The 20,001-nt window shown below is 34.5% G+C and overlaps 1 pseudogene; it reads right to left on the bottom strand.

Moving 5' to 3' along the window:
* Positions 1-18,300: 18,300 nt before the first annotated feature.
* Positions 18,301-20,001, bottom strand: part of LOC123251336 — an 82,069-nt pseudogene continuing 80,368 nt past the window's right edge.

The following is a 20,001-nucleotide window of genomic DNA, read 5'->3' as shown; positions in this document are numbered from 1 at the left end:
AAGCCACAACTGAAATAAAAATGAAGGCAGTTTCATTGAACTGAGTTACTTTCTGAGTTGCTATTTATCTGATGTGTGGCTTCAATGACATCATCAGATTGTATAACAAAGAAATATCCCTTTACTTGCAAGTTCCAAGTAATTGATGAATAAATCAAAATGAACAGATCTCTTGGTAAGATTTTTGGGAGAATCTCTACCAATTTCTTGACATTATAATTGCTACTATCCTGAGTTACTGGCTCAGGTCTTAACTGCTAAGAAAAGAAAAACAAAAATTCAGTAGGGTAGACAAAATAGTCAAACATTTTTTTTGTACTTGAATTTAATTACATCAAATATATCTCAAAATTAGTGGCTCATCCACTATGGTTCATATGGTTATACATTTTAGACGACCTTACAGTTATTATGATGGTATTTAAGCAAGATTTCAAATGCTTTTGGATAATATAATGTTTTCAAAAGTTTGACAATTGCCTTCTTAACAAAGAGCTTCATTTCATTTGACTATTGTCTCTTGTCTATAAGATAACAGACACCAAAACATAATAGAGTTAATTTCACATTTTGGATCACCTTAAAATCCAATTTGGATTGATGCATAGACAGTTTGTCCTCACACAAACAACTGAGTTTTTAAAATACATATAAAAAAAGAAAAGGATTAACAGTTCTATGCGACCAGTTTGGTCATATTGTTTTTAAACAATGAGAGTGTTTTAAGAATCAATTTACCAAGAGATAGCAGTTTAGTAAGGGTAACTAATTGCCCCAAGCCTATATGACAATTTAAAAGAAAGTATATTTGTTCTCTGAATATCTTTTGGAGATCTCTTACTGCCAAGGGCACAACACTTGTCTTAGAGATTGTAATAGAAGAAAATGAAACAAGTCAATGATTTTCATAATTTTTATGTTTATTAAAAGTACTAAAATGAGAGATGACCAAGTTTTGCAAGATATGTTATATCCTGGGATCTTTGGATTTATAATAAAAATCACTGTCATCAATTAATGTGCTCTATTTTCTGGAGAAAAAATTTTCATCTAAAAACCTATGTATTTATTGTCAAGGATCTAGAATAAGTCACTTCCCTTCTTTCTCATCCTTAACATCTTTTTTAGCTCTGTGTTGATAAACTTATTTAACAGAAAAGTTTTGGAGGCAAAATTCATCAGTGACATTATTTCTTGGTGTCATTTTCTTCCCAACAAGTATATAATATATAGTTGAAATGTTAGCCTGAGGACATAACATAATTAATGTGCCTTTTATACAGATGAATTCTGATATTTTTATGAAATTAATTATAAAATAATATTATTTTTTTCCATGAAAAATTTGAATTTAAGGGGTTTGCTTTCATTCAAAATCCTGGATTTTGAATCAGATGAACTTGGTTAGAATACTAGTTCTTCACTTTCTTCCTGTGTCAATGTAAATAAATCATTTAAGTTAAAATTTAAAATTTAAATTTAAATCTAAAATATAACTAGAAAAGCTCAATCATACATCCTGATAATTCTCAGGTAATGAAGTTACCAAAAATGGGATGGTTTGCTTTAGGAAAGAGTAAGTTTCCCACTTGTGGGCATATTTTGGTGGAATGGCTTGACAGATTTCTTGGCAAATAGTAGGAACTTAATAAATGTTTATTGCCTGAGATTTCTATCCAGGTTTCAGTTGGGCTAGGTGATTTCTAAGGCTTTTTCAATTATGAGATTCTGTGATTCTAAAACTATAATGGTTTAAGAAGATATGTAGAGATTGCAAGCTCTACCAGTGGAAAAAGTTTTTTTTTTTAAATAATGAAATCAGTGATCAAGAGAAATTCAACACATTTACTTCCAAAATAGGAATTGTTCAGAACCTATCCTTGTTTGTTAGATCTTCTACCCTTTGCATCTTCCTTCCAATAAGCCATCATAGACTCCATATACAGTACACCAGTACAAGAAACTCTTCCTTTCAAAGCAACACTAATATTCCAAATTAATAATTTATAATGTTCAGTAATAATTGCTACCTTAATCTAACATATAAACCATATAAGTAACTAGGTATCTTATGGATAATTCACAAGGTGACATTGTAAAGAGATGAACTGGGACTTATTAAAAACAAAATAAAACAACAACCCCTCTCCCCATATTCTCAGAGAGCCACCAACTGACCCTAATGTGTATGACTGATAGTCATTTTTTATAGTAGTGTCAAAAACAAATTTCTCATGCATTTTAATTAGAATTTTCTAATGAATATAAGGAACCAGAAAAATATATAACAATTGATGCAGAGAAAAATAAGTAGAAATAAGGGGACAATATATAAAATAAAATTATTGCAAAATGTAGATGAAAAAGTCACCAGAAGAAAGCTGACCTTGGAGTGTTCAGCAGGGCAAAAACAGTGAAAGTCATGGAAAAGAGATAAGGAAATTTTGTCTAGGGGTTGGAGAGACACCTGTTTACTTTGTTAGACATGGCCTCTGTATCATTTGTCTTTGATTACTTATTTTTGTCAAAAGGGAAACTTCAACCTGAAGGGAAAGGAATAAGTATTTTTATAATGCTTACTATGTTCCAGACATTGTGTAAAGCATTTTACAAATATTATCTCAATAGGTAGAAAAAGGAATGTGATTAAAGATATCAAAAACATGTTTAAAAATAAAAGAAATTATTTTCTTCTGTATTCCTTATGTCCTCAAAATTATCCAGATGAAATCAAATATGTTAATGACTTAGAACTTGTGGAATGGCTCCATTGTGCAGGTTGCCATATTATTCACTTGTTCCAGATGACCAGAATTCTATTGCAGACATATATTGTACTGTTTAATGCTTCATGCTGTGAGTCATATAAAATATCATGGCTTTGACCTTCTATTACAATGAAAGACATTTATCCTCCAAAGAATCCTAGAGTCCAGAACAATAGCTTCAAATGTTGTTACTGGTATAATGTACTTAAGGTCCTTGAAATTTAGTAGTCACACTTGAGGTGCAGTGGGGCTATAAACATCTTACATTTCAGAGTGTAAGGGGGAAATTTTATAAATCTCAGCGAGCACAAGTAAAAAAAAACAACAACTGAGAACAGCATATATGTCATACATGGATTATCAATTGCAAAAAAAAATAATCAAATACATATAACCACACTTCTGGGCTAAACACAATCTAATGTTTTATGATATGAAAAGTATTTCAGGGTCATGCAGTTTGTCCATGTCATCCTTAGAGTACAAATTATGATTGTATCAGTGAAGAGAAGAAATGCTAATAGGGTTTTTCTAATTACTACCATATCTAATTTAAATATTCCTTCCTATCTATAAAGACCCTCTAAAATCTAGTCATACCCAACACAGCCTAACAAACTTAATTCTGTTGTACTACCTAGAATACATAAGCTGTTTAGTAAGAACAATTAGACTTTTCTGTACCATCAACCATCATTCCCACATTAATTATTTTGCCTGGAATATTTATCTGACCTCTCCTTCATGTTTCAAAATATAGATTAAGTGCACTATAACCAAGAAGACATTTATATATTTTTATTACTATAAACTCTACTGACTTATCTTTACTCTGAGGTGTTGTAGTTTATTTAATCAGGACCAAAATATTTAATCTTTAAGTTTGCCCTATTTGCTATTTTTTGTAAGTTTGTCATGTCTCTGATTATATGTTTTCACTCTTCAGTAATCAGAACTGAGTTTTCTTCCTTTTTCCATGCCACTTACTTCAGCATATCTGATATAGTAGGTACTTGGTCCATATATTCTGAACAGCTACCGGGATCAAAGGATGGAGTGTTGTGCCAGGAGGCAGGAAGACTTGTCTGCCAGAGTTCATATATGAACTAGACACTTAACAGTCTGGGAAAGTCACTGTTTGCCTTAGTCTTCTCATATGTAAAATGAGCTGGAGAAGGAAATGGTAGACCACTCCAATATCTTTGCCAAGAAAACCCCAAATGAAGTCAGGATAAGCCACATATGACTGAAATGACTGAATAACAGCAGAACTCTATATTTGATTGAATGAAAAATGTTATAGAATATTACGATTTTATAAAAAAATAAACAATGAATAGGAAAGGAGAAAGGAACAGTACTGGAATATATTGAATTATCTTTCATGATATCTCCTAACAAAGATTTAGAGATGAATTTCCTTAAAAGTAAATTCATTTAGTCTTGGAAAAGAAAAAAAATAAGTTAAGATGTTATTTGGACAAAATATGTCAAAAGGAATATACATAAGCATTTTCTAGCTTGATAGTTTTTTTCCACAGTCTGTACAAAGCTATGATCATAATCTTTGAGAATGAAAAAGTAAACTATAACTAGTATGAGAGTCAAATAGCAAAGAAGTGTCTAAGGTCAGATTTGAACCCAGGGCCTCCCATCTGTAGGCCTGGCTCTCAATCCACTGAGCCACCCAATTGCCCCCTTGTTTTCTGCTTATGCCACAACTTCTTAGCCATTCCTCACTTGATGAATATCCCATCATTTTCATTTCCATTTCATTTTCCAATTCTTTGCCACCACAAAAAGAACTGCTATAAATATTTTTGTAGATAAAAATCATTTTTCTTCTTTTTTGAAAATCTCTCGATTTTTAAAAATAGCAATAGCTGGGTCAAAGGGCATGTATGGTTATATAGGCCTTTTTGCATAGTTCCACATTTCTCTCTAAAACAGTGGAATCAGTCCACAACTCCCCAAATAGTACATTAGTGTCTTAATCTTTCCATATGCCCTACACATTTTGTCATTTTCTTTTGCTGTTGTAATAGTAAATATGATAGATGTGAAGTGGTATCTCAAAGTCCTTTTAATTTGCATTTCTATAATTTATAGTGATTTAGAGCATGTTTCATATAACTCTAGATAGCTTTTTTGAATTCATCTGAAAATTACCTATTCATATCTTTTTGGTCTTTCTCAACTGAGGAATGATTTTTATTCTTATATATTTTTATTCTTATATATTTATATTCTTATGTATTCTTATATATATTCTTATATATTTTATTCTTATATATTTCCCTATGAATTTGGAAAAAGAGGCCCTTATGTAATTTTTTCCCCTGTTATGATTACAATGTATTGCCCTCAATGCTTTTTTCCCTCTCTTTATCCTACTCTTTCTCTCCTTTCAACTGTCCATTCTCAAAAGTGTTTTGTTTCTCTCTACCACCTCCCCCAGGTCCATCCTGCTATCCCTCACCTTTCTCTTATCCCTTTCCCCTTCTACTTTCCTGTAGGGCAAACAAGATTTTTATACCTAAATGACTAAGTCTTTTCTTTTAACCAATTCCAATGAGAATAAGTTTCATCATTCCACTCTCTACTTCCCCCATTTCCTCCTCCACTATAAAAAGTTCTTTTGTTTCTCACTTATGTGAGATAACTTATCTAACTCTCCCTCTCCCATAACTGTTCTCCCAGTTCATCCCTCCTTCTCCTTTATTTTTCTTAGATATCATCCTATCATATTCAATTCATACCCTTGCCCTCTGTCTTTGTATACTTCTAACTGATCTACTAATGATAATGTTCAAAGGCATTACAAGTATCATCTTCTTATGTAGTGATATAAACCATTTAACCTTATTGAATCCCTTATGATTTCTCTTTCCTGCTTACCTTTTTATGCTTCTCTTGAATCTTGTATTTGAGGGTTAAATTTTCTTTTCAGCTCTGGTCTTTTCATTAGAAATCCTTGAAAGTCTTCTATTTCATAGAATATTCATTTGCTCCCATTTTGCCTTAAATCCACTGCTTTTTTGAATGAAGTTACTTAAGAAGACCCAGAATTTCAAAAAATTGCCATGGATTATCCAATATTCAATTCTGTGAGGTGCATAGTTTTACATTCTTTTATACTTTTGCTGTCTACAATGAGTTTAAATAGTAATTGTTTCCCTAAAAACATCTAGAATTATTTATAAGTTTTATTTATATTTGGAATCATGTATATTTATAAAAAACAACTTTAGAGTAATCTTTTCCCCTTCCTAAACAGATTGCCCCTAGATGTGTGCTAATGAATACTGATACCAACTCCTTTCCCTCCATTTTTTACCTAGCTTTTTGTTCTTGAATGAGTATTGCTTCAGGTTAGTGTCCCAGTGGCAAGACTTGTTTGACTTAGAAAATTTCAGACTTTTTTTTTACTGTGGTTGATTTTGTTTCAGAAAAGGATCTTGTCTCTCATTCTGGAAATTTTTTTGTTTACATTTTTAAAAATTTTCTTTTCAGAGCTAGCAGATTGAGATAGTTACAGATAATTTTGTTTCTTCCTACTTGTATCTTCAATTTTTTTTGTGTATTTTAAACTTATTGTTTTATTGTTTTTGAAGGTAAAATGAATTTATAAACCTGGGCTTATTTTCATGCTCTTTTGAAGTCAGTATGAAAATATTTCTTATAAAACTGTTGAATTCACCAATAAGATACATTTCTTAAAAGTCTGAATGTTACTGTATTTATAATTAAGTGCTATATAAAAAAGTATTTGGTACTATTGCCATGATGTTAATTTTAATCTTTTGTTGTATTTTTGTATTCCTTAAACATAGTATATTACTTCAGCATATCATTCTTGTTGTAATGCAATGTTAATTAAATATGTTTTAATATGGATGCACATGAAATGATCTCTGAAAAAGATGGGAGGTAACGTAATTGGGTGGTATTGTCTTATCTTTTCACTTGAAAAGCAGACCCATAGCTTAAGAATGAAGACATTTTATGGGTATATACTAATCAGAAAAGTAAAAGGATCATAAGAGGGTACAATTAGAATAATTGATATTAAGGCAGATGGAAAACTCCACAAGTGTCTTTTTTTTAAATTTTATTACTACTTGAGAATTTTGGTAATGGTGATATTCCTGAAAAGTTGACAGTAGGAAGTTATTCCTGAAAAATCAATATTTATACAAACTCTAAATATAGGAAATTGCTTAAAGAGGAAGGAGTCTTTCTAAACAAAGGAGTCATTGCTTCAGTGATATTTAATGCCACCATTAAATTCAGGAATTTCACTTCATCATTAAGGGCTAGGATCATATCTCTTTTAATGAATGAATACCTTAGGTCCCAAATTGGCATCTTCTTTTGATGTGAACTGTATTCCCTGGGCAAACAATACTGAGATGATTTGGACAGGGAAGAGTTTGCCTGGGACATTGAAAGGTTCTTGAGTCAAATAAATAAAAAAACTTGAAATATTTTATAAATAAGCTCTGAGCTAAGGTTAATTCATAAGTTCGTATCCATTTTGCAATTTGTTCAATTGAGTTTTAAGAACAGTCTTGTTTCCCCACTTCTTTAATAGAGAATAAAGAAAAATTGGTATTGCTATGTAGAAAAGCTAAAATAAGAAACCTTGCAGAATCCCTTTATTTGTAAGTTTGAATTCATCTTTGGGGGCAAGTTTATTAGCTCTATGAGAAGAGTTCACTTAGGTTATAGAATTTCCAACCAATTAAATTGAATTATTGATTCCCCATTTGATAAATGGACAAGGGACATGAATAGGCAATTTTCAGATAAAGAAATCAAAACTATCAATAAGTACATGAGAGCAAGTCAAAACAACTCTTAGATACCACCTCACACCTAGCAGATTGGCTAAAATGAAAGCAAGGGAGAGTAATGAATGTTGGAGGGAATGTGGCAAAATTGGGACATTAATGCATTGCTGGTGGAGTTGTGAGCTGATCCAACCATTCTGACTGGCAATTTGGAACTATGCCCAAAGAGCTCTAAAAGAGATTTGATCTAGCCATAGCATTTCAGGGTTTGTACCCCAAAGAGATCATAGATAAAAAGACTTGTATGAAAATATTTATAGCTGTGCTTTTTGTGGTGGCAAAAAACTGGAAAACAAAGGGATGCCCTTCAATTGGGGAATGGATGAACAAATTGTGGTATATGCTGGTGATGGAATACTATTGTGCTCAAAGGAATAATAAACTGGAGGAATTCCATGTGAACTGGAAAGACCTCCAGGAACTGATGCAGAGTGAAAGGAGCAGAACCAGAAGAACATTGTATACAGAAACTGATACACTATGGTAAAATCGAATGTAATGGACTTCTGTACTGTCAGCAGTGCAATGACCCAGGACAATTCTGAGGGATTTATGGAAAAGAATGCTACCCACATTCAGAAGAAGAACTGCTGGAGTGGAAACACAAAAGAAAAACAATTGCTTGAACACATGGGTTGATGGAGGCATGGTTGGGGATGTAGACACTAAACAACCACACCAATGCACCTATCAATAATATGTAAATAAGTCTTGATTGATCACACATGTTAAAACCAGTGGAAATGTAAGTTGGATGGGGGGAGGTTAAAGGAGCAGTGAAGGGAAAAGTAAAAACAAGAATCATGTAACCATGGAAAATGTTACTAAAAATATTAAAGAAATTAAAAAAAAAACAAAAAAAATAAAGTGAATTATTGAGAACGTGCATCTATTTATAATATAGAAACAATGTATAGTGATTGATTTTTATACCAGGATGAGTTTATAACTTAAGAAGAATTGAAAATAATTGAAATCTCTTATACATGTGTTGGTTCTCAACTTTTATTGTTTAGCTGCAATGCCATGAGAGTAAGATTAAATGTATTTATCCCTAAGGTGTAGTTAGTGAAACTTGCCATTTGAGTTGAAAACTTTTGGGACTGTAAATAATATTATTTTGCATTTTGCATTTAGTTATAGTTGTTGAATGGATCTAATGATCAGTAATCTACCATTTTGAGAAAAGTCACAAAGTATTCAAAAGAAGTATGATGGTGAACTGTGGAGGTCTTTATCTGGGAAAGGCAGAGGGGATGACTCTCAGCCTACCTGAAAGTAAAATTTCTTTGGCATCTATTGTGTCATTTTCTTTTGAATATGAATATTTCCCATCTGATTATTCTAGAGTTTGAGTGTAAGGTAGAATTGTTACTGCATGATTGATTGTCAACTGTGTTTCTCACCTCAACTGAAACAAACTTAAAGATGCTGGTATATATATATATATATATATATATGTATATGTATATATATATATATGATGAATCCTTTTGTGTCCTCAGACTTGAGAAGTGAAAGACAATTTGATGCTGTTATGGTCATGTGCCTAATTTTCCCTTATAATAAGAGAATGGGGTTAATAGAAAATATGAGCACAATGCAAATGTAAGATGTTACCATTTTCAATTTGAATGTGCAGTCATTCCATATTCCAAACAGAAAGTGAATTAGTACTTGAATTTGTCATCTACCTATTAATATTTACATAGTTATGTAATATACATGTATATACATATATGTATATTTATTTTTATATATTCCATTTGAATGTAGTTAACTACTGGCCATGTTTTATTACAAGTAACACATTTTATATATGACGTTTTCTGTAATATGGAAATGGCAGGGTGGAATTCCTGTAAGATACAGGGTCAAGCCTCAACCCAGAATTCTAGGTGATCCCTCCCTAGAGAACTCTGGGTGAGGGGCAGTTGAGGGCAGTTAGGGACAGTTGGTTCCTGGGGGTTGAGGTGAGCAGATCACTCTGCTTGCTCTTCCCAGTTATTGATTGCCTTGGAGGCCTTGTGGCAATAGCCATTTTGGTTTGTCTCTGCCGTTTGCCTATTTAGCTGAATTAGATCTTTCCAGCAATAGCATTATTGTTACCATTTGGGTATTTAGACATTAGAAGTGATAATTATAGGCTTTGAGGGCAAACTAGTTATAAAGTCTGCCACTCCTTCCTGAGGGGGAAGGGGCTGTTTTTACCTAACAGTTCAGGGCTTCCAAGATCTTATCCTAATCCTTGTAATACCTTCCCTTTCTTCCCCTTCCTCTTTTATCAGTAAAACTTCATCTTTGGGTAGCTGTACCTGGCTATTATTTTGGGGATACTCACAACCTCCATAAAGCTCTATTCCTTTCAGTTGCCAGCCCAAGAAGTCAGATCCTTGTTCTGTCCCTGATAGCTACTAGACATCAAGCTTCTCCTATCTTCCCTAGTCCAATCTCCGGGGAAATAAGTTGAGAAAGTAAACATCTTAATGAGAATAGCTTTGCATAGCCTTCCCGGAAATTATCAGATACACCACTATTTTCAACTGATTTCTAAGTGCTTGTTGGGAGGGAGGAGAAGGGAGCACTGAGCTAGATTGTTCCCTTACCTTTTCACTCAAGCCTGTTGGAGGAGGAGTGAGTCTAACTGATATCTGGCCATCCCTTCAGTTTCCCAAATATCTCTGTTAAAACCAACATAACATTTCTGTATACAATTGAGAATTACTTAAGTATATTTGTATCCAGATCCAGCCGGATACAACCGCGAGACCCATGAGTCAGCCACCTGAAAGAACCATAGGGAGAGAGAAGGGAGACCAAGGCGCAATAAAGACAAATCAGTCTTAATTGTGACAAGGCTCGTTTATTGTGTGCAGGGAGTGGGTTTATATACTTCTAGGGCTGGGGTAAGGAATTTTCCGATGGTCTCAGGCCATTGGTCTCGCCACGCCTATCCCGGATAAAGCTGGATAAGTTTCTATTTTCGTTTCTTGGGAAACCCTTCACTAAGTTTTGTTTCTATGGTCTCTATAAGTTTTGTTTCTATGGTCTCTATGGTTTTTAGGTTTCATTCGTTGGTCTCTGACATATTTGCATACCAACCTAAGTGTTTTGTCTTAATTGAAGCACAGTTCACTTATTTTAATTAATTCATTTTTATAATCATTGAACCTAAGGGTGGAAAAATTATTTGAAAAAGTGTTGGTTTTATGTTTTTATATAGGATTAGATCTCTAATAGCATCTGATCCTTCTTAAAGAACAGGAATTAACTGGAATGAAAAGCTTTGAGAAAGCAACATGCTAGATAATCCTTTATGTCAAGTATAAATAATTTTAATGGGCTTGTAAAAAACTTAAAAACTTGAATTTTAACTGATTTGTGAGTCCTTAATTTTTTTGGCAGGCATATTTTAGTAATCTCTACAAGTAACTTGGAACCACAGAAGCAAATATACTAGAGAAGAGACCTATTTTAGGATGTCAAAGAGAAAATGTTTTTGGAGATCAAACAGCCATGCAGGACATCTGAGATCCAAGAAATTTGTGGACTCTGGGCATGAGGTACTAAAATGTAAAAAGACAATGTTAGTTAATATTGATATTCATTACTGTATTGTATTGTATCTTTTTCACTGTATCTACATATTAAGTGGATATCTTGTCAACAGATTATGACCAAAAATTGCCTCTCACAATGTTAATTTTTTTCCTCAAGCAAATAGTTCATTGACCAAAATGGGAAAAGGTGAAAATATAAAGGTTTAACAACTTTCTATTGACTTTTTAATATTTGGAATTGCATGAAAACATCAGGATCAATCTGATAAGGTGGTGTCATATACCTTAGATACAACTTTGAAAAGATCCTGACCATAAGAAAAGGTAAGAGAGCCCTGATTTCCCACATTACTCACCCCTTATACCCCTTCCCCTTTCTTGAAACATTATAAAATCTGTGATATTCTTTACTCCCCCCTTTGGGTTTATCCATCCTCTACATATGCATGTGTGACATCTCTCTCTTATTATAAATAACCATTTTTTCTATAGAGCTATATGCCTGATTGATTTATTAGAGTAAAATAATTGTTACTTGTTTTGTTCTAAGGTTGATGCCTTGCATGAATATATACAAACTTTAGCAAAAATATTTGAAGGGGTGAGGAGAGTGAATCAAAAGATTTCTGCATTAATTTAGCCATCATTACTATGCTGCACAAAGTAGAAAAAGCCTGTTGATTTCTCTTTCAGGGTGGAGCAACATATACAGATTGTATTATAGAGGCATTATGAATTTCTAAAGGAGAATGCAAAAAGAGTTGTACTGCAGAGATTAAACCAGGCCATTAGGAATGACCTCTATGGGTCCAATGTCATCCAAGCTATGCAGATTCAAAAATCATTCCAAAAACATCTAGTCATAGATTCTCTTAAAATAGAATTCATAGGATTCAGTCTTAGAAAACTCCATGCTTTCTTGTATGTAGGCCAGAAGAAAATCAAGGCAACAAGAGCACCACCATTACTAGACACAGAACCAAAAGTTATTGTTTGAGAGATTGAACAATACACATATTTTTTCTCCTTGGAGAGGAGAGACCAAGTGAATGGAGGATATAAAAATTTAACATAAGGATACCTCTTTTAAGTCATCATCAGACTAATAGATCCACACTTAGTTATAATTATAGATTAAAACATAATAATTATATTGGATATACTAGCAAAGATAATTCAATATTCATAACAAAGAAATTAAAACTTTCTAATCTAGTTTTGGGAAACTGGAGCAGGGCTAAGGAAAGAGATCACTTCGAGCTCCAAGGATAGTTGCATTAATATCCTTATCAATTTCTTGTGTATCTCTTATACTTGGACTCATTGGACCTTATCCAGAAGCAATGATAAAAATTAAGAATATAAAATGTGAAGCTCTTCTGCATAGGTAGAAATCATTACAATAAAATTTCAATCTTTTTTATAAGATATTTGGTTAAAAACAACTTTAAAGCCTGTGACAGGTGGTATGAGTGAATATGGCTATCCAAGCCTTGTATACATCTAGGTAACCTTGAAATTTCCCAGGGAAGTTGTTGGTGTCAGCAGAAAAGAGGGCACTGTGGCTCTGCCATACCAACATTCTTCAAAATTCTTTGGAGTGTTAGCATTGACTGGTATTAATTACAGTCTTTTCCAAAATTCTAACTGCAAGAAGAAAGGAGACAGAGTTCTATTTAGAAACCTCGCCATTTAAGGGACTAACAGTTTTCCATTTGACAGATGAAAAATTTAACCATGTGAAATTATTGAGAGATTAGAAAAATTACCTCTTAATAAAATAGCTCCAGAGAATGGAGACAACCATATCAGGACTTATCATTGCATCTGACTATTGTCCATAGGAAAGTTATTTGGATTATCTAATGAGCAGGTAAGAGAACCAACATTCTCATGGAGAAAGGCTAAGGCAAATAGGGTATCTACTAGTCATACACGGTCCCAAAAATAGACACTGAAAATGATGAATCTAGTGAAGGAGACTGTGTTTTATTATAGGTCAGGAAGATTGAACTCAGACTCAATTCTTTTGCTTCCCAGAATTATTACAGAAACCCTTAGGGTTCAGATTCAACCCATAGAGTATGAACATATTGATGGTCAAAGTGTCATGGCTGCCAGCCCAGGAATAGAGGAACATCTATAGCAATCCTGCTTGTTTTCCTTTACTAAGTGCTAGCTCAGGCTCAGGAAAAAAGATGAATCAGTGACAAGAAATCTGAGCCTATAAGAGCAGGCACTGAGCTAAATTACAGTGTTAAAGATAAATTTGAAGATATAGTTACACATGTATCTAGGTGACAGTAGATTATCCTTGGGGAAGGTGCTTTGTCTGTAATTGCATATATTTACTGCTATACATGTGAATTTCTGCACCTCTGAGTATACTTAATGTTGCTTCTCTGTTCATTTGACTCTGTTATTTGTATGTTCTTGCAATGGCTGCTAACCGTTTTACACATACACATACACTAATACTTATGTGTTTCAGCTGTATTTTATATATGCATCTGTTGATCATGTTACTGTTGCAGTTAGCTAGCTTTGCTTTGCTATTTGCCCACGTTTGTTACTTATGACTGATTGATCTAGACTAGGAATATTCATTTATTTTGAAAAACTCATGTGTTGTACTCTTTTTCTGATAAAAAAATTCTTGAGATTATATACTAATTTATAATTATTTATTAGTAAATGTTAGAGATAGAGAAAGAGAGACAGAGAAGAGAGAGAGAGAGAGAGAGAGAGAGAGAGAGAGAGAGAGAGAGAGAGAGAGAGAGAGAGAGAGAGAAGGAGGAAAAGAGAGAGAGAAGATCATTCGTCTTCCCTGTTATGTACAATCTAGAGCCTGGGTTAATTGTGGGTGTTGAATCCTAAGTGGGACACCTAAGTATGACAGTGAACCCGAAAGGATCATCCACTGCAGCTGATGTTACAAGAATATATGGAATCTGCTTATCCCAAACTCAAGATGACTACAGTGTCCCAGGGCTACCAGCCAAGCAAGGAATCGGCTGATAGAAGTATTCAGTTAATTCTGCTCAACTGAAGCCCTGTGCCTTTGATAATGCCTTCTTTCTGACTGTGGATTGATCACTAATATTGAAGGAATATTATAAACCCCTCCTTAAGCTGGCACAGGATGTACTCAACTAAAGTCCACTAGATCCTTGATGAGGCTAACACAACAGTTTTTAAGATGATTTAATATCTAATAGATCTAGGAGAGGAGGAGCTGGGTAATGGCTGGGAAAATGGGAGTAGGAAATCCTTAAATAGACCTAGATGACTATATTGTTGATGAATCCTTTCTTATATATAAATGATCAAAGTTCTTGATTGTTAGTTGCCTGGCTGAGGCCAGACAGGGCTCAATCTAAAGTCAAGGTTATCCTGTTGAATGATAGGTTTTGTTGATCTTCTTGGTGTATGTAATTCAGGAAACAGGGACTGATGAAACACAGTTGAAATCTGTTTGCTGGTTGATGAATGAATAGAACACAAGCTAGGCCTACCCAATCCACCCTTCACCCAAATATCTCACAACTGAGATTCAGATGGGTTCAAATCCCTGCCTTTTATACTGGAGCTTAACTGCCCTGGATCCTGCCTGGCTCCTGCCAAGTTCAGCCCATTCCATATTCTAAGCAGGACTTGACTTCAACATGGCTGTCAGATATTTTCTTACAATTATGTTGCTTTTGGTTTTTGATGATTTTCTTCCTGAAAATATTTCGATTATCATTTATTTATGCTGAACTCTACACTATGCTATACTAACTAAGTATCTTACCTCTCTATCTATAATTATTTCCTCCAAATTATAATAAAACTCTTAACTATGCTGTTTCCTAAGCTTTCTATTCTTCCTATGCTAACAGTAGGGAGTAGGAAAGTTTTAAATAAGAAAGAATTGGGATTTTCATACATATAGTGAACAAAATTTGAACATGCTCATACAGTCAACAATGTAACTTTGTAACACAAAATATAGTAACTTTTAAACTTTATAACTTTCCTTAACTTGCTCTATGGTTATGCTTAAATATAAGCAAACTATCTATGAAGGTTTCTATCAATACATAACTGCAATCAAATATTTACATTAACACAACAATTTTCTAACAATTTTAAAATCCTCTACTACCTATGCTATTAGTAACCTTTGTCAGTATATTAGTAAATCACTATGCTATATTAAAATGTTAATCTATTAGTAATATAACCATCTAAGTCCATAATATTTCTCATGACTAAATCTTATCTAACTTTTGTAGAAACCTATCTAATTAAACTTTTAACTATAATTTTCTGTCCCTATGCTACCTTCATATAAAAATCCCTGACTATCCTGTCCTTAGGATTAGTAGCACTTATTACTATGGATTAGTTTCAAATATAATACATATATACAAGGTTTTATGTGAACTTTGAGAGTAAATGAAGTACTGTTAACCAGATCAGCTCAAGGAACAAATTTCTCCCTTGGCATGGTTAAAGTACCCTTTTACTCTAACTATATACAACATATACAATTATGTACATGTGAAGTGAAATTAAGTGTTTATGTGTTGGACATATGACCTATCATGTCCTGTATTGTTTCATACTCACCCTTTCCTTTAGAATTCTCCTGTCAATCAGCCATGGACTGTTGCATGCATTCTACAGTATGGATGCAATGAATTTCATGACATGACTGTTATATGATTATGTTAACCTTGTACAATTCAAACCTAATCTTCCACAGTTGATCATGGTGTTGTTCTTCTTTTGTGGTTATGTTGTCCAAGTCATACAGTTGTTCATTATATCAAATAATTTGTATAGTATTGAGATTAATTGTTCTTTGAATGTTTGATAGAATTCACTTGTGAATCCATCAGGCCCTGGTGATTTTTTCTTAGGGAGTTCTTTAATGGCCTGTCTGTTCAATTTATTTTTCTGATATTGGATTATTTAAGTATTCTATTTCTTCTGCTGTTAATCTAGACAATTTATATTTTTGCAAATATTCATCCATATCACCTAGATTGTTAAATTTATTGCTATATAATTGGGCAAAATAGTTTTTAATGATTGCCTTAACTTCCTCTTCATTAGAGGTGAGGTCTCCTTTTTCATCTTCGATACTATTAATTTGGTTTTCTTCTTTCCTTTTTTAAATTAGATTAACCAATACTTTGTCTATTTTATCTGTTTTTTCAAAATACCAGCTTCTGGTCTTATTTATTAATTCAATAGTTCTTTTACTTTCAATTTTATTCATTTCTCCTTTGATTTTTAGTTTTTCTAATTTAGTTTTCATTTGAGGATTTTTAATTTGTTCATTTTCTAGTTTTTTAAGTTGCATGCCCAATTCATTAACCTCTGCCCTCCCTAATTTGTTAATATATGCACTCAGTGATATAAATTTTCCTCTTAGAACTGCTTTGGCTACATCCCATAAGTTTGGGTAAGATCATTGTACGTCATTGTCATTGTCTTCAATGAAACTATTAATTGTTTCTGTGATTTGTTCTTTCACTAAATTATTTTGGAGAATCATATTATTTAATTTCCAATTAGTTTTTGGTTTGCCTCTCCATGTATTCTTACTAATAACTATTTTTATTACATTATGATCTGAGAAGATTACATTTATTATTTCTGCTTTTTTGCATTTGTTTGCCATGTTTCTGTGCCCTATTACATGGTCTATCTTTGTGAATGTTCCATGTGCTGCTGAAAAGAAGGTGTATTCATACGGTTGTTCACAGTTCAGTCCCCATTGTGTTGTCTTTTCGTATTGTCCTTTGCAATGTGCTTAGGATGTCTAGGTGTTTTCAGGCCTTCATCCATACTGCTTACATCATCTTTTTTTTTTAAACCCTTACCTTCTGTCTTGGAGCCAATATTGGCTCCAAGGCAGAAGAGGGTTAAGGATAGGCAATGGGGGTCAATTGACTTGCCCAGGGTCACACAGCTGTGAAGTGTCTGAGGCCAAATTTGAACCTAGGACCTCCCAGTCTCTAGGCCTGGCTCTCAATCCACTGAGCTACCCAGCTGCCCCCTGCTTACATCTGCCATCTGTTTGACTGAAGAACTTGTCTCCTTTGTTTATCCGAAACAGTCAGTTGTGTGATTGTGAATTGTGTTAAAAAAATTTTGTGTTGCCACAAAAATTTTTTTTGATTTTTTGAAAGTTATTTTAAATACTGCTTTGATCTGTTGTTACTCATGCTGATTCAATCATTTACTCATCAATATCATTACTTTGGTCTAATGCAATTTTATCTTCTGACTGCTGCTTTTCTATGGCTGAGTCTTATTGTTGAGGCAATTCTTTGGATGACTTGATATGCGTGACATGGAACCAAGTGTCTCTGTTATTTACTTTGACTGCTGTAGGGGTTACTAAAATAATTTCATAAGGGCCATGCCACTTGGGATCCATGACTGATTTTCTATTAAAATTTCTGATATACACTGTCTCCTGGTTTATAATTGTGCAAGCTAAAGTCAAGTGGAACTCTCTGCAGGATTAAGGCTAATCTCTGTAACTTGTCTAGCCTTTCTTTTAACAGCATCATGTATTCATACAGTTTGCATTCCATTCCAAGATGTGATAAATAATCTGTCTCTTGAAGTGCCATGCCATACCAGGGCAGTTGACCATATAGTAACTCAAAATGTGATAGGTAGGGGGCATCTGGGTAGCTCAGTGGAGTGAGAGCCAGGCCTAGAGACAGGAGGTCCTAGGTTCAAACCCGGTCTCAGCCACTTCCCAGCTGTGTGACCCTGGGCAAGTCACTTGACCCCCATTGCCCACCCTTATCACTCTTCCACCTATGAGACAATACACCGAAATTAAGGGTTTAAAAAAATGTGATAGGTAGGTGATACCATTTGGTTGACTCCTGATATGAAATAATGCAATTGGTAAAATATCTGGCCATTTTAAGTGTGTTTCTGCACAGATTTTTCCAATCAAATTTTTTATCTATTTATTTATTTCTTCAACCTGGCCTGAGGACAATGGCCTGAACAATGTACCACTCCAAATGCATATTTCAAGTCTATGAAGATGTTAACTTGTTCATTTCCTGCAATTTGAAGTGCTCTTTTAAGCCCTAGGAGTTATGTGCCTTGTGCACTTATATTTGGTGGCAAAGCTGAAGACCACAAATTGTCAGTCCGTGTAACTACAGCAGCACCAGTGTAGCGTCTCCCATTTACCATGTAGTATAAACTATAGGTATAAAGATTCATATCAGCATCAATTAGGGGAACATCAGATAAATCCTCCCTAGATTTCTGCATGATCTGCAAGGTGTCTTGGCATTTATGAATGCTTATACCCTCCAATGGCAAATAAGGTATCAGAGTAGCTGGATTGATGTTCTTGCACCTGTGGAAAGGCAAGTTCTCATTTGCTAATAAGATTGTTTGATATAGAGATAGCCTTTATGTTGTGAAAGCTTGCATATTGTTATTCCTCAACGTTGTTTACATTTGGTATGGGGAATATAATCTGAGATCTCCTCCCAATATTAAGTTTGATGACTTTTGAACCATTATAGCCACTGTGGCCACTATTTTTAGACAACTAGGCATTCTGTGGATAACTGGATCCAAATTAGAACTATAGAAAGCAATAAATGGGTCTTAATTTATCTCCTAGAGTTTGCATTAGCACACCACAAGCAATCCGTTTGTCTTCATGGATTAATAGGTGGAATGGCTTCTCATGATTTGGGATGCCTAAGGTTGATGATGTCAATATTGAAGCCTTTAGTTTCTCCATAGAATTCTTATGTTCTTTATTGAGCTTCAGTGGTTCTGTGACATTGTTCTTGGTTAACTTTGTTAGTGGTTTTGCAAGTAGAGCATACCCAGGTATCCAGTGTCTAGAGAAACTCTTCATGCCCATGATTGCTCTTAGTTGTTCCTTTGTCTTTGGCAAGCTCAACTTTTGAATATCTGCAATCCTCTTTTGGGAAAACTTTCTTGTGCTGTTTTCCGATGTGAATCCTAAATATTCTACTTTCTTTAAAACCCACTGCAGCCGGGTTAAGATGGCGGCAGAGTAAGAAGCAGCTCTTAACCTCTCCTGACCGAAACATACAAAACTCCTCAAGGGGACATAAAAACAAGTCCAGACGAACGGAGGAACCCCACAACAGGGCACAGCGTGGAAGGTACGTGGAATCGAGACATTTCCAAGCTAAAAAGGGCTCTCACTCACTCAATCGCGAGCTGAGCAACCGCGCCACCCCCACCCCCTCCACACTCACCTATAGCTCCGAACCCAGCTAAAAAGAAATAGAGCAAGTTTGGGGCACCCATCGAGTCATCAGCAGCTCCGGGACCTGTTCCTGACAGCAGCAAGACTTAGGACCCCATTAAGTCAAAAAAAGCACGCGAAATCTGAGAGCGCGCCCTGGAGCAGGACGCTGGGCGCAGAGAGCCGGCTGAGTAGAGGCGTGGGTGGAGGCAGAACTAAGCCTAAGTGGGGAACCAGTGCAGACAGGTATACGACTGTGGAAGCAGCGCCCTGAGACTTGTAAAGAAACCTCCAGCAGAGGATCAAGCAAGAGGGCCCACCAGGGGGCTTGACCTTGGAAAAAACCAGAATTCAGACCTCAAGAGCCAATAGATTGGGAACAGACACTGAGCCCGAGGATAAAGCTGAGAAGCTGCTGGGCTAATGATGGCTACTCAGCATCAGCATCAGGAGGTTCAGAAGAGAAAGAATAATAACAAAAAGAAGAAGTCTTTAACACTCGACAGCTTTTACACAGAGAAAATCCAGACAACCGAGCAAACAGAGGAGGAGAA

The sequence above is a fragment of the Gracilinanus agilis genome, chromosome 1 (assembly GCF_016433145.1).
Source record: "Gracilinanus agilis isolate LMUSP501 chromosome 1, AgileGrace, whole genome shotgun sequence".
Taxonomy (NCBI): domain Eukaryota; kingdom Metazoa; phylum Chordata; class Mammalia; order Didelphimorphia; family Didelphidae; genus Gracilinanus; species Gracilinanus agilis.
The sequence above is the reverse complement of the archived record's forward strand: the minus strand, read 5'-3'. Positions and strand labels throughout refer to the sequence as shown.